At 34.7% G+C, this 16,972-nt stretch overlaps 2 pseudogenes; one reads left to right on the plus strand and one right to left on the minus strand.

Moving 5' to 3' along the window:
* The first annotated feature begins 1,989 nt into the window (after positions 1-1,989).
* Positions 1,990-6,310, plus strand: LOC142636921 (disease resistance protein At4g27190-like; annotated as a pseudogene).
* Positions 6,311-8,495: 2,185 nt separating this feature from the next.
* LOC142637199 (receptor-like protein EIX1) lies at positions 8,496-16,019 on the minus strand (annotated as a pseudogene).
* Positions 16,020-16,972: the final 953 nt, after the last annotated feature.

Here is a 16,972-nt window from a genome sequence, read left to right on the forward strand (position 1 = left end):
AGAGAGAGAGAGAGAGAGAATGTCTGTAAAGTGGGCAAGTGAATTCATAATAAATAAATAATTATGATTTAAAGACAACAGAGTGTATTATAAATAATTATTATTTAAAGGCTCGATTGGGCAAATCGAGCAACCGGCGGCAAAGTGCAGATGGGTCTTGGTGCGTTGTGGCCAGTGGCCGTTTGGGTCCGCGTCTGTGAGATGGGTCTCGTGTGGTGGCGGCGGGCAGCGGCAATATGGGTCTCTCTCGCCTCTTAATTTCTCTCTATCTCAAGTCTCGACAACTCTCCACTCTTTGGGTCTCTCTCGCCTTTCAATTTTTCATTCCTTTCTTTATTTTCTTTGTTTTTTTCTTCCTTTCTTTGAATTCGGACTCTCTTTTTTTATTTTTTATTTTTTATTTTTTTTAAAGAATAAACAATCAATTGGTTATACATATTATCTCTTAAAAAAAATGTGGCTATATATTTTCCAGGGATTTCTTTTTAAAATTAATTATTCGACAGATTTAAGATGAATCTTTCTTTCTGTGTTTTTTGAGGATAAATGAATCTTTCTTACTTTGATGCTTTATGATGATGTAACTTTTTCTTTTCCGCACATGTATATGTGTCTTTTTTTTTTAATTTGTTTTTGGTAAAAATATTTTCTATTTGCCAATATCAACTAAAACTTTTTTTTGTTCAAAGAAAAAAAAATTAAAACATTTTAAGACAACATTTAGTTACAAAATTAGGTATAGCCTAAAACTATAACCGTACTTAATATCTTTTTATTGGAGGTGAATTTTAACAGCTTCTAGAAAATTTCTAGAAAATTTCTTGCAAAATTTCAATATATTGTTTATATTGCTAGAAAATTTCTAGAAAATATCTTGCAAAATTTTTAGAAATTTAAAAATCAATAGCTATGTTATCAATATATTGTTTAAATTGCAAGTTTTTGTAATTTAAAATTATGCATAAAATATAATTTTATAGATCATATAGTAAATAATATCTGATTGTCACAAAATTTAACTTATGTATTAAGAGCGTAAAAACATGCAATTTAACGGTTAGATTTTTAAAATATGTAGTAATATTAATGATATTGAGTAAGATTGTAACCTTAGGCTACAACTAATTTTATAACTAAACTTTGTCTAACATTTTAGGGGTGTTTGGTAAGTAAGTTTTAACACATTTTCACACATTTTAAACAATTTTACACACATTTCAACACACTTTTTCACTCACGCGTATATCAAAAACACTTAAACAACATTATTTAAACTAACCAACCAAACAGTTTTATTTAGACTTACATGCCATTTTCAATTGAAACATTTTGGGTCTGTTTGACATGTAAGTTTTAACATAATAACTCATATTTTAAATAACATAACACATATTTTTACACACTTTTTCACCCACACGTATATCAAAAATACTCAAATAACATAACTCAAACTATTCTACCAAATACCCCATTTATCTCTAGAGATCACTAGTTTTTTTATTATTTTTTTTAGAGATAGTTTTATTTAGATATTTTTTTTTTGTTGAGAAGAAGTTTTATTTAGACTTAGATACATCGTCGTATTCTATATAATAAAATAATACAAATAGTATAGCTTGTGATAAAACCTTAGTATATGGCAATTGTATTAGGTCCACTTGTGTTGACTTGGGCTTGGCCATTGAAGCCACACGGCCCACATCAACAGACCCAAATATGGCCGCCCAGACCACCTTTGATAGGGAATTTGCTTGGAAATTTCCAAGCAATTCTCATATAGTTTTACTCCACTGCTAAAGGAATCAATAATTGAGCCAATAAATATGCCAGCTAATTCCCATTTTCCCATATCTGAAAAGACACATTCAAAGAAAGTCTCCTAAATGGTTTTCTTAGCTTTGATTCTTTAGATCATTTTGCTTTTATGGAGAGGTTGTGAATTCTTTCTTGCGTCTCATATAGCACATATTCTACCATAAAAGTGGTGGTTTCTACTGTAGGTTCAGCAGTGGCTTAAACTGGGATGGCTTTTTGTGCGGATCTGTCTTCTTCAAAAAGCTGAAGCATCAGAGAAGAGTGTGGTTATCTACCAGCTTAAGTTTGACACAATCACAATTGCATTCTACCAGGGTATGAATTAGTTTCTTAAATTTAATTCTAGTTTAGTTCTTATACACTTTGTCTTGTCCTTTATTGTGGGTTCATTTCGTTAGAAAAATTAATAATGAACAATGTTTATCACACACAGCGTGGTCTATTTTGAAAGCACGATTTCAATTAAAATTGTGAAAAAACACGATTGTACTATTTCACAATTATAACTAAAATCATATTTTGAAAATACAATTTCACATACTGTGTTGTGCAGTTATGTATACCTAGTTGTGTGCAACAATAATTAAGGTTTAATAATTTATTAGATCCTTTTGCCTGCTGCAAGGCACTGAAAACTTGTATTCTTGTGTTGTGTAGCTCTTTGGCTTCCAGTATCTCACATAGCAAAATCCTGGGATGGAAGTGTTGGCTTCCAGTATCTCACTAGTGGTAACACCTGCCAGGCTTCTTTGTAAGTGTGTCTGTTCTAAGATCAATACAACTATCAATGTCCAATCAAATCTTGACGATGTTGAGAAGGAGATGAAAAGCCTTATTGATCGTAGAAAGGAAATCATACATGAAACAGAGGCAGCTAAGAAAGAAGGGAGCCAAATCAGAGCTCCAGTCATAACTTGGCTTGAGGATGTCGAAGTGCTTCAGCCTAGAGTCAATCGGATTCATGAAAATCAGCCTTCTACATGTTTCTTAAATTTCAGTAAGCGGTACAAAGGTAGCAGGGAAGTTGAGGAAATACTAGATAACATCAAAAGGCTTCTAAAAGCTGGAAAGTTTCCTCACTGTCTGGTTTATCCTACTAGAGTTCCCAGAGTGGTGGAGCATATTCCTGGACCTTCAATTCAGGGTCCAACAACAGCATCAAAAGTTTTAGAAAAAACTATGAGGCTATTGTCTGATGATAGATTTCAGAGGATTGGTATTTGGGGAATGGGAGGATTAGGGAAGACTTCTATGGTAAGAACTCTCAACAATGAGCTCAAGAGTACTTCAAGGAACATTTTTGGTGTCATCATTTGGGTTACCGTTTCCAAGAATTTGGACATGAAACTGGTACAAACACAAATAGCTCTGCGATTGAATTTGGAGACGAAAATGGAGGAAAGCGTGGAGAGAATGGCCATTAGACTTCATCAAAGACTTATGAATGAGGAAAAATATCTACTCATTCTAGATGATGTTTGGCAGAAACTTGATTTGGACAGTTTGGGTGTTCCACATCCTGATGTTCATAAAGGTTCTAAAATCATATTGACAACTCGGTTTTTGGAAGTTTGTAGGAAAATGATGACCGATGTGGAAGTTAAAGTTGATGTTTTAAATGATGAAGAAGCTTGGCAATTGTTCAGTCAAAAGGCAGGAGATGTGGCTCATTTGGAAGGAATTAAACCATTTGCAGAAGCAATTGCAAGAGAATGTTGCAGATTACCTCTGGCCATCATCATAGTGGGAGCTGCTATGAGAAGAACGACAAAGGTTGAGCTATGGGAAGATGCCTTAAAAGAGTTGCAAAGGTCAGTGCCTTCTGTAGAAGGCATTGAGGATGAGGTCTATAAGCCTTTGAAGTGGAGTTACGACTCATTACAAGGTAACAACACAAAATCTTGTTTCCTATACTGCTCTTCGTTTCCTGAAGACTTCTCAATTGAAGTCAGTGAACTAGTACTGCATTGGCGAGCAGAAGGTTTGATAGATGGACAGCAGAACTATGTGGATTCAGTCAATAGAGGAATACCTTTAATTGAAAATCTAAAGGACTCTTCTTTGTTGGAAGATGGTTCCAAAAAGGGCACTGTGAAGATGCATGATGTTGTTCGTGATGTTGCTATATGGATCACATCATCATCTGAGGATGGATGTAAATCCCTTGTTCACTCAGAGTTTTGCTTGAGTGAGATTTCAGTTGGAGAGTTTTCAAATTCTCTCAAAAGAGTTTCTATCATGAATAGCCATATAGAAAGTCTACCTAATTGCTTGATACAATGTCCAGAGGTCTCAACACTGCTACTACAAGGCAGCTGCCCCTTTGAAAAAGTTCCTTATAGATTCCTACTAGGATTTGAAGCACTCAAGGTCTTGAATCTCAGTCGAACCAACATCCATTCATTGCCTGATTCTTTACTTCAACTTGGTGACCTCTGTGCTCTTTTTTTAAGGCATTGCAAATATATTGAAGTAGTACCCATACTGGGAAGTCTCAGAAAACTTCAAATTCTTGATCTTTGTGGCACTAGTATAAAAAAATTGTCAGGAGAGATAGTCTACTTGAGCAGTTTAAGGCAACTAGACTTATCCTACACAAGAAAGCTAAAAACCAGTTGTGCTGGAATTATATTTTGGTTGTCTTGTTTAGAGGTTCTAGATGTGACAAACAGCTCCTACCAGTTCCTTGTGAAGGGAGAGGAAGAAGGAGAGATAGATTTAGGTTTGAACCATTTTTTAAGACGAGAATTTGATATATCCCATAATTGCAGAATTGAGTCTTGTGTGAAATCAATTTTACTTACAGCCGCACTTTTGTCATGTGTAGTTAGGAAGGCATATGCTGTTGGACCAATTAAAATTTGAAATCTTCTTAATCTATTTATCCAGGAAAGATCATCAGAGCTGAGCAATGGGATACTCTTCAATTTGATGGATAAATTCAGTGTATCTAAATATAAGCTTTAGCTCAAGGTCTTGAATCTCAGTCGAACCAACATCCATTCATTGCCTGATTCTTTACTTCAACTTGGTGACCTCTGTGCTCTTTTTTCAAGGCATTGCAAATATATTGAAGTAGCACCCACACTGGGAAGTCTCAGAAAACTTCAAATTATTGATCTTTGTGGCACTAGTATAAAAAAATTGTCAGGAGAGATAGTATACTTGAGCAGTTTAAGGCAACTAGACTTATCCTACACAAGAAAGCTAAAAACCATTTGTGCTGGAATTATATTTAGGTTGTCTTGTTTAGAGGTTCTAGATTTGACAAACAGCTCCTACCAGTTCCTTGTGAAGGGAGAGGAAGAAGGAGAGACAACTTTTGAAGAGCTCATACAGCTCGATGGATTACTTGTTTTATCCATCAAATTGAAGAGTATCCCATTGCTCAGCTCTGATGATCTTTCCTGGATAAATAGATTAAGAAGATTTCAAATTTTAATTGGCCCAACAGCATATGCCTTCCTAACTACGCATGACAAAAGTGCGGCTGTAAGTAAAATTGATTTCACACAAGACTCAATTCTGCAATTATGGGATATATCAAATTCTCTGTCTTAAAAAATTGTTCAAACCTAAATCTAATGCTTGACGACTTGGTCATTAATACTGTTGTTGGCTTTATTGGTTTAAAATCACTCACGATTGAAAGATGCACAATAACGAAGTCATGTCCAGTTAGAGGATTGGCTGCCTGCTGTGACCTACTACCAAAATTTGGAGGAACTTACTCTTGGCCATTTGAATGGAATAAAAAGCATTTCAGAACTATTTGGACAGCTTGGGCTAAGATTTCTTAAACTAAAATCAATTGAAGTGAGGGGCTCTTCTGAGATGAAATATCTTCTCTCCTGTGGTGACATCATTCAGACCCTGCCAAACCTAGAAGAAATCAAGGTAAGCTTCTGTTAGGCCTTAGAGGAGCTCTTTAATTATGATTCAGGAAAGAATATGGCTCCAGATCCTGTGGTTCCGAAACTACGGACATTGCAATTGGAGGACCTTTTCAGTTTAAGAACTCTTGGCAGACATGAAGAGATATGGCCTTGTCTAGAGGAGGTTACAGTGTTCCGGTGCAATTGTCTAAGAAGGCTGCCTTTTTCTATCCAAAATACAGGTACCATAAAAGAAATAAAAGGAGAATCAGAATGGTGGGATGCATTGCTGTGGGATGATGATGAAACCAAAACAAGTCTGCTGCCTTATTTCCATCCAGCTCTGCGTTAGTGCTAGGAACTTGGTGGCTTTGGTCTAAATATAAGCTTTAGCTCAAAGTGGAGAAAATTCAGTGTATCACAGAGATATATCACCACCCACCCCCCGATATGTAATAAATCCCCTAATGAGTGAGTTGACAGTCTGTTCATTATCTTAGTGTGAGAATACTAATAAGCTTGAGAGTTTGTTCATTATTGAGTGTGAAAATATCAATGATTGTATTGAAAATTTGGAATTCTTGAGTGACTTTTGAGCTGGGTGTAATGAGTTTTAGAGTTGTTAAAGTGTTAAAATTTGTGACATAAATAGTTGATTATGGATTTTGGTTGGTAACGGATAATGTTAGAACCTCGATGTATATTTTAATTTCTTGTTTGAATTGATATGCTTATATGATAAGAAAATTAGTACAATTTACATTCCATAATATATATCAAATTTTCAGAATCAAGGAAAATTACAAATAAATTGTACGTTTCATTCTAGACAGCTAGTTAGAAGCACCATCCTTTGAGCACCACACTTTTAGCTTTTATCCTTTTTGTGGTTTCTTCTTCGTTTTTCAAAGATGATCCATGCAGATAATTTATCTCCTTGCCAATGTTAAAAATTATCTGCAGATAAAGAGATTCAGATAGGCAATTTATGTATATTATTTCTTAAAATTTTCATTTGTTGCTTCTTTTCTAGTATTTATCTGCGTGCAGAGGTCCTATTTTTGAAGTCCTATAATAATCCTCCTGTTCGTGTAAATAGCCTATGCTTTCCAACTCGTTGTCTAAATATTAATTACATATTGAAACAATATAGAAGAGGTCCTAATTGCATGGAATTAGGTGATCTTCAGCAAAAATAGGACACTGCTATAAGTAGAAGAGCTTTTTAATCGATTCTTTCATGTGCTTAGTACAAGTGATTCATGACCATATTATCAAGTTGTTTATGCAAATAAGCAGTACCATGTTACAAGCCTAGACAACTTTCCTAGGGAGAGACTCTAGGTATGATTATGATTAAAATGCGGTTTATATTTAAGAAGAAAATTGTTGCACTCATAGCTGAAGTCCACTGTTTCTCCAGAAACTTGACTATGACAGAAGACCTTTGCAGAATAAGGTAAGATAGAGGTTTCAGACTAATCCTAGTGGGATAAGTGACAAAATCCCGAAGTACAAACAACTGTAATTCACTAGTTCTAGAGCTAGGCCTATTTAGATCCTATGCCTGGCTTTCAGGTATTTTCTTGATTTTAATATGGATTGTTATCTAAGCTGGCCTGGTGAATTTTGAATAACAAGGATAACCAGTGAACTCAAGTTCTAAAAGCAAAATACAGAGTAAGAAGAAATTGGCTTTGGGCTGAACCAGTGAAAATTGTGTCTTGGTCATGGAAGAGCTTAGGGACTGCTAAAGCTACGCTCATAGCTGGAGCTTGCAAGATGATACATTGTTGGGAGAATACACTAATATGGGAGGATCCGTGGGTCCCGGATCTACCAAATTTTAAACCGGTGCCTAAGTCACATGATAACAGAAACTCTTGTCTAGTAGTATCTCAATTACTTAGGCAAGATAAACCTGGTTGGGATGAAGAGAAGCTAAATTCCTTATTTGATGAGCTATCAGCTAAGGCCATCCAAAGGCTTCCAGTAAGACCAAGAGAGCTACTTGAAACTTGGTATTGGGCCAACACTCCAATGGTAAACATTCAGTCAAAGCACTGTACTGGAACAGATCAGTGGAGTTACAAATGAAACTCCATTGCACTTATTTGCCCAATGCCAATTTGCAAAAGCCATCTGGTTTAGTAACAACTGGAGCATAAGACCAGATCAGTGGAATTTAAGCTCCACTGCTCATCTAGTGGACTTAATAATGACCCCCCCCCCCCCCTCCCCTCCCTTTGAGTTGGTTGTTATCCCCGCTCTACAAGTCATTGGGGCCTTGGCCACAGACCAAATTTGGAGATCCAGAAATGCTGTAATCTTTGAAGGAGCAAAGATTGATATGAAGAAAATCCAAACTCAACTTTTGTGCAGGTTTGAGGAGCACTTGGCCTCTACAAATCTAGTCATTACCAGGGAGCACACAGTGAGAACTGAAAGATGGATCAGGCCAGAGCAAGGAGTCATCAAAATAAATTGTAATGCTGCAGTCAATCAAAACAGGTCTTATATGGTTATTGTGGCCAGAGATTGGAGAGTGACATAGGTTTTTGCTATGTCCAAAGGGTGGAAACCATTATCCCACTTCAAGCCGAAGCTGAAGCCATCAATTGGGCAACTCAACAAGCCTTGAAGTTGGACGCCAAGGTGGGAAGTGATGCTAAAGTTTGTGGAAAGTGATGCCAAAGTTTTTGTAAAGGTCATTCAAAAGCAAAGCAGAGAGGATCCATAGAGAATTGCAGTTCTAATTGCTCATACAATTAGGCTAGTGCATCTTTCACAAAATACGCAATTTAACTATGTTCCAAGATAAGCAAATGGTGCAGCCCATTGCTTAGCAACCTGGTCTTTATCGAACAAGCTGACTGATTCGTTTGTTTTAGGCTCTGCCCATCAAGTTTTCACAGATGTAGTTATAGCTAAGCAGGTTTAGTTGGAAATTAAGTGAAGTTTGTTCAGTTTTTGTTTCAATAAAATCTTCTTGATTTTCATCACCAAAAAAAAAAGAAACAAAAAACAAAATATACGGACTGTAATTTTTACAATGGCTCTTGAAGTTGGCACGAACCAAGTTATGTCAATTCAAGTTTATTTTGTAACAAAGCGATTAGGGTTTCCCGCGCCAACTAAAATTAGAATTTAGTATTCTAATATGAGCAAAGTATTTTACTTCTATCAAAGGGAGATTATTTTGATGAGTACATTCCAATTCAAATTGTATCTATGTCTAGTGCTAATTCTTGTCCATCGTAGGTGCTGACTCTTAGTGATTTTTTTTTTTTCACTTGGTGTATACTCCAATCAAACCTAAATGCTAACTCCTAGGTTCTATCATTTATTTTCCTACTGTTTAATTTTATTGTTGAATTGTTCTAGTTTTTCTTGTGCGATTAAGTCAAATAATATGTTCTATTGACAAGGACACTTTGGAATCCACCAAAGAAGGAAAAGAAGAAAACCTCTTTAAATTTTATTTTGCAATAATATGAATACACTTGGGGCTACGACCTCATATTAGTCATTTGGAGATTAATGGATACTTGGAATGGCAATTCCGTGTTTTGAAATTCATAATTTACCATTTTTTAATTTGCTTTTTTGTTCAAGAAAGATACTTCACCAATATTTGAAGGATATAGCAAGTTGGCGTATGTTTGGAGGGATATCATTTCCCCCATCCAGCTTTAGTATAAATCCCTGTGATCTACCCACCCTAGAATTTCAAATAGAGATCACTTCCCTATAGATTAAGAAAACAAAGATGTGATATTTTAGCTGTAGAGGAATAAAAACTCCAAATCCTACAAAGCAGAGGTCAAGATACCAAAGTCTCCAAGTAACCAAAATAGCTTGGAATGCCCTTAGCAGTAGAATTATTATACTGAAAGTAATTTAGCAGTTCTAGCCTGAGTAATGAAGGGTCATCTTTCCATCTAATAGTAATCTATATCCATCAGCATAATATGAAATTCCTTTTGCACTTACATTGTCACTGTCCATCTACAGAAATCTTCTTGAACAGACAAAGACAAGCAATTTTGAAGGATTTGTAAGACCTTTGAAACTTTAAAGGGCTTTTTTTCTCCTTCTCATTGCAAGTTACATTGGAGCTTCATTGCATAAGTTGAAGTTGTAGGATATTTACAAAGAAAACTACGGCAAGAGAAGCACTTGAATTATGAAAGATATAGACAAGATGAAGCAATAATTAAGGAAGAATTAGGTTAAAAGGAAACTTAACACGTTCATGGCAAGCTAAAGCAAACGATTATGATTAAATAGGCTTTTAGCCAAAACAAGCCATCATTGCTTAGCTCAGAAATATTTTTTTTTGCCTTTGTTTATTTTCTCTAGTAATTAACCATGGTGATCATTTAAATATTACCATAGAAAGAAGTGGTTTATCGTTTGTGGTATGATTTTCATGTATGCTAGGGCCATACTTCTCTTAGGATTCTAAATAGGACCTTCAAAGTTCATTAACTACAAGCTTTCTTACAATTGGGAGAAAACATCAGGACACTATTGAATTGACTTGCAGGTGGCCAGTTTCATGCTCATTTTTGTACATTCAATACAGGTTTACAAGACAAGCTTTCATATTACAAAGGCCTCTAGCCAAAGCAAAACTTACCAGCTTTTAGCTGATTACCCTGTGGTCACGTCCCACTTCTTACAGATGTGAGATACCTGTTCTGAATTCTCAATTAAGAAACTACATACCAGTAGCAGATAGATGCCTAAGAACATGCAAACATAATATAAAAGTGTCATTCTGACCAAGGTGAAAAACTGGCTTGAGCTGTAGTAGCTTTTGCAAACATAATGAAGGAACCAACATAGCCTAGCCTGGTGATGGGTTTAATCATCACTGTCTTCTCTAATTAAGCACAACCTTTGATTTACTTAACATCTTCTTCTTGTTTCTTCATCCCCCCCCCCCTCCTCCCCCAACGAATTGGAATCTATTCATCATAAACAATTAATAAAGTATAAAATTTTGTGTCCTAAACATATTTTTGTTCTTTTAGATGATTGAGAATTTATTCCTTAGAAACAACTACAGCAGTATCAAGACAAGCAGACTAGCAAAGAACCAAAACCATACAGAGATCCCTATAAGAAAAAAGGGATAAAATACTAAAGATAACAGGACAACATATCATCAAAAGCAAATAGGAACATACCAATCCAACAGCTAAGACTTAGAAATCAAATACAGTCCATCCAACCTTTGTTTCTAGCTGAATCCTCATATGCCTGCTTGATGCCATCTGCATCTAACCTTTAAGACAATAATCTTGAAGATAGTTTCTTCATCTTTAGATTGTTATCATGCCAGTGGGTGTTTTCTTTTCTCCATCCAACTGTGATATAAATGAGCAATCCAAGCAACTTTAAGAATGAGAACAACAAAGTTATTTTGCTAGGACACCAATTGCCCAAGCTAACTCTGCATACCAAGTACCACGTCTTCCAGGACTGGAACGAACTTTAATAGTTACACCCAAATATGTTTTAATATCTCTACTTTCTCCATCTTCTAAAAATGCAATGAAGTACACCATCTTGGTAATCCCATTGCAGCCACCAATCCCTAGTGGATAATCTATTCTTAATAGCTAACCAAGTGATGAAACTATGATTGCAAATTGATTTAGAAAACTAGATGAGCTTGCACTACTCAAATTTTGGTAGAGTAACTCCAATAGACTCCAAATTCGAATATTCCAGATTTTACAAGTTCCAAAGTGACATTTTCTTTTGTATTATTATCAATGTTCACCTTAGTATACCTACCTTGAATATAAACCAGAGCCTACTTATCAAAAAAATAAACCAGAGCTGCAAACATTGCTAACTGCCAACTTTAGGCACCCACAATATGCCAATTGTGTCTCTCCTGTTTTGTGTTCTGCTTTGTTTCTTCAATGAATATACCATTTCATCGTGTCATAAAAATAAAATTAAATAATAAAAAAGAGGACCCGCAATATGCCAATCATCTAGCCAAAGATAAATAAGTACCATTCCCATCTTCAGTAAGATGTTTGAGAAACTGTCCACCTAAATAGGAGTCTAAAAATTTATAAAACTTCCATATGCCAAATAGCTAGTAAGAGTCTAGATTCCCTTACAGTACCTTTTCACTATAGCTCTTCTGCAAGCGTGACATGATATTATATGAATAACATCTCTCTAAATAAATGAAATCATCTAGCTTTAAATATCCCAAAATTAAAGGAAAGCACCGCTGAAAGACATGTTATTCTGAAGAAAATTAACTATTATTTGGAAGACAAGAAAATAACTTTGAGAATATTCTCCTCAAACCTTGAAGGCCAAATTTGGCAGGGGAGATGTAGACTTCCTTCATAGAAACGAGTTGGAAGGGATCCAACGGATAGCCTTGGAATTTGTTACAAACAAAATGTATAGTTTGCGTAGTCATAAACAATCTTGATGTCTTTCGCTTAGAGTTTACAAAGTGATCACTATTAAGAGATTTTAAAGAGAACCCTTAGCTCGTCTATGGGGGTAATATATCATCTTTTATTTTCAAACTACACAAAACAAAGACTTGTTGTCACTTTAAGGTATAGCACACTGCACTTAATGAATCAGTTGTTTGTATGAACTAAAATTTAGTTCCACTTCTAATCTACAGGAATTAAATAGACCTTCAAAGTTCATTAACAACAAGTATTATTGCAACAAAAAAAAAAAATAATAGAGGTAATATATATACTATTGCATCTCAAGGTTGTTATGTGTTGTAATAGTAACTTAAATTTATTACATCAATATGTGATTGTAGCAATAATTATTACGTTACATCAAAATGTGTTGTTGTAATAGGTAACTCTTTTTATACATTTAGATATGTTGTTGCAATAGATAATCTTTTATTTCACATCGAACTATATTGTTAGTATAGTTCCTAAATATGGTTTTTGAATTGATAAACTGGTTAATAAAAAAATTATTATTTAAGAAAGTGATTTATTTATTTTTTAATTTTTTTTTGATAAAAAAATCAACCTATTGCAATGGGATTTTTTCAACCTATTGCCTCGGAGTTTATTACAATAGCTTGCATCAATTTTTTTGTCATTGCAATAACACCTATTGCAACGAGATTTTCAAGATAAATCATTGCAATATGTGGAACTTATTACAACGAAAATCTAGTATTGCATAAACCTATTGCCTCGGGTTTTATTACAACGGCTTATATCGACTTTTTTATCGTTGCAATAACACTTATTACAATGACATTAGTTGTTATTGTAACCACTTATTTTGTTGTATTAAGTCTTTTTTCTTGTAGTGCCTGTCGCTCGGAATCGATGCAACGAAACTCAGAAAGTCCGGTGCAGAAGAAGAAGAAGAAGAAGAAGAAGTTAGGAAGAAAGAGAAAGGCAAGGAAATAGTTTGAACGAAGGTTAAGAATCATCAAGCCTGTATATCTATGCCCAATCCATGAAGATATGTTCCCAGCAAACCTATTTTCAGCAACATCAATAATTACCAACTCTCCACAATTTTTCAAAGATGATGGTAATTTTCCAGAGAATTTGTTTTTGTATAGGTGCAAAGATCTAAGATAAGTCAAAGATCCCATGGATGCTGGAATACTGCCACTGAAATTATTGTTCGCCAAATTCAAGACCACCAAGTGGCTCCAATTCATCAAACAATTGGGTATTCTTCCTGATAAAAGATTTTTTTCAAGATTGAGATGTTCCATGTTTTTTGTCTCATTCACTCTAAAACAAAAAAAAAAAAAGGTGAGAAATAAATATGGAGAATGAATTGTTAGAAAGATCTAGCACATACACATTAGGGGATATACAAGGTAATAGACCTTTGAAATGGTTTGAACTTAAATCAATCACTGAAGCAGACAAAATCCCGGGATTGTTTGGAATTTCTCCATTGATTAGATTGTGGGAGAGATTTAGATATTGGGACTGTGAAGTCAAGTTCCAAAATGAAGGAGGAACCACATCTGAAATCCTTGTATCAGAAATGTCTAAATACAGCATACGCCTTTGTGAACAAAGCCATTGGGGAAATTTTGGCCCTAAATTCCATGATCGCAAGGACAAAACCTCAAGTTGAAAAGGAGGAATCCAATGTAGACTTGCTTTTAAAGTTAGTTGTTTTCCATCTGCAGTGAGTGCCCTCAAATTGGTTAAATTGGAAAAAAGAATTTCAGACACAACACCTTTCAACTTATTAGAATCAATACGTAAAATCACAAGTTTAGAAAGCTGTCCAAAATTTTGAGGGAGGGTTCCTTTGAATGGATTGTACCCAAGATTCAGGTTTCTCAAAGATGAAAGTTTTCCCAAAGACACCGGAAGTGGACCTGAAATTGAATTATTCCCAAAAACAAGTACGACTAGATTTTTAAATACCTCAAGTTCATTCGTCAAATGACCATGTAGTTGAGAATCCCTTAAGTCTACGATCTCTAGTCTATCTATAACACACCCTGATAAACTTTTTAAGATTTCAGATATCTCTTGACTCCATTTGTTTTCTGACAATCTGATTTCCCTTAAGTTACAGAGATTACCTAACGGTCTTGACAACTTTCCTCCAAGTTCATTTCCTAACAAGTCAATACTAATAGCAAATGTTAGGTTTCCAATGGCACTGGAGATTGTACCCTGCAAATTATTGTGGCTAAGGCTGAGAAACTCAAGATGACTAAAACAATACAACCAATTGGGAATTGAAGAGTTGAAATTGTTTCGATATAGATCGAGGTGACTAAGAGAAGTCATGTTTTGGAGATCAACAGGGATTGGACCTTGAAAGTCATTGCCAGATAGATCAAGAGAAGCAAGATTACGAAGACCAAAGATCCATGATAGGATCAAAGTGTTTTCAAAATGGTTCCATGAAAGATCGAGGGTGAGGAGAGATGAAAAGTTAACAGTGGGTGTTGGTGGAATGAAAGGCCTAAGTTGGCAATTAGACAATCGCAAATCCAACAAGGAAGGGAGTGTGTTTGTGAGTTGAACCCAATCAGAGGCTTTGCTAAGATTTACACCACTCATATCGAGATGTTGTAGCAAAGGAAGACCCAAAAGCCATTGAAGGTTATTCACATATAAACCATAACTTTCACTTTCGAGATTGAGATAGAGCAAATTGGAGAGATTTTCAAGTTGATGAGGTTTTACTCCCACAAATCCCGCATAAGAGAGATTAAGATGGGTTAAACTGCTCATTAAATCGAGAAAAGAGGGAATAGGAGTAGAGGAGAAATTATTGAAGCTGAGGTCAAAGTAATTTAAATGCTTCAAATCAAGCAAAGAAGGATTTAGCTTACCACCAAACTGTGCCCGCTCATAAGCTTCAAGTTGTTCATCACTTGTAAAACCATCTCTAGGAGTATTGAGATGGAGTTCATGAACATGACCAGTGAGGTTGTGTCAAACAACACCCTCCCAGAGACAACAATCCCCATGGGTAGTTCAAGAGGAGAGCCGGTTTGAATGATCAATAAGGTCTTGCTTGAAGTTGAGAAGAGCCTCACTACAAGAAAAAAGACATAATACAACAAGTATTATTGCAACAAAAAAAATAATAGAAATAATATATATACTATTGTATCTCAAGGTTGTTTTTTGCTGTAATAGTAACTTAAATTTATTACATCAATATGAGATTGTAGCAATAATTATTATGTTACATCAAAATGTGTTGTTGTAATAGGTATCTCTTTTTATACATTGAGATATATTGTTGCAATAGGTAATCTTTTATTTCACATCGAACTATATTGTTAGTATAGTTCCTAAATATGGTTTTTGAATTGATAAACTGGTTAATGAAAAAATTATTATTTTAAGAAAATGATTTATTTATTTTTAAATTTTTTTGATAAAAAAATTAACCTATTGCGATGAGATTTTTTCAATCTATTGCCTCGAAGTTTATTACAACAGCTTCCATCGACTTTTTTGTCATTGCAATGACACCTATTGCAACGAGATTTTCAAAATAAATCATTGCAATTTGTGGAACTTATTGCAATGAAAATCTAGTATTGCATAAACCTATTGCCTCGGGTTTTATTACAACGGCTTGCATCGACTTTTTTATCATTGCAATAATACTTATTACAATGATATTAGTTGTTATTGCAACCACTTATTTTTTTGTATGAAGTCTTTTTTCTTGTAGTGCCTGTCGCTTGGTATCGATGCAACGAAACTCAGAAAGTCTGGTGCAGAAGAAGAAGTTAGGAAGAAAGAGAAAGGCAAGGAAAAGGAATGAAACGGGTCTGAAGGAAGCCTCCATTATGAGATGACATTAATAGAATTAGAAGTAGATAGTTGTGAAAACAATAAGAGTAATTGGTGGGTAATTTATAGGAGAGTGATGATGAGGGTCTAGTGCAATCAGTTTCTTTCGGCTCTTTCTCTCTATTTGCTTTTGTTTTGTTTTGTTTTACGCTTAAAATTCTACACATCATTATCTCCAACCACTACTAGGTCTATGACTAGTCTTAGTCGAGCATTGACAGACTTTTGTAAGTGCTGAATTCTAGTTCCTCTTTTTTTTTTATCTTTTTTTTTTGTCTGAACTTTTCTTATCGATTCCTTCTTTCATTTTTTTTCTTCCCAATTTGGAAGGAAAATAAAATGGTGAACCCGAGTGAAAAACTCCATCCACCCCCACAAATAAAAAGAAAAACTCCAATTTATTTCTTCCAAGTGCTTGAAAATTTTGATATTGTTATGATTAATCAAAGTTATTCCAAATGTCATTATTTGGAACTGTATAATTATTTTTCTATATTTCCATCTGAATGTTATCAGGGAAATGTCCACAGAAATAATTGGACAAAGAGTTTGAATAAAATTTTACTTGATTTATATCAGAAAATACATTGAGATGCCTATATTAATATAACATGTTAAAATCCTATATAAAAAAAAAGCATGTTAAGTTTCTTATTAATAATAATAGAGTGAAGTTTAATTAGATTCTTGAAAAGAAAAAAAGACGATAACAGTTCTAATGATATTTTATTTGTATGTGTAAGTGCACAATTGCACCTGGCCCCAAGAACAGTTACGGGCTCAGGCCCAATGAGCCTTAAACAATATGAATTTGTAGAGTGTGGGCTTGAAACCCAAGTTAGAAGTGTCTGAGGACTAAATGACAAGCCAAAGATTGCAAACACTTGAAAACAACAAGGAATATTGTAAATCAACCTGCTCGGACGTAAGCCGAGAGCTGTTCTTATA

This window comes from Castanea sativa, chromosome 5 (assembly GCF_040712315.1).
Source record: "Castanea sativa cultivar Marrone di Chiusa Pesio chromosome 5, ASM4071231v1".
Lineage (NCBI taxonomy): Eukaryota > Viridiplantae > Streptophyta > Magnoliopsida > Fagales > Fagaceae > Castanea > Castanea sativa.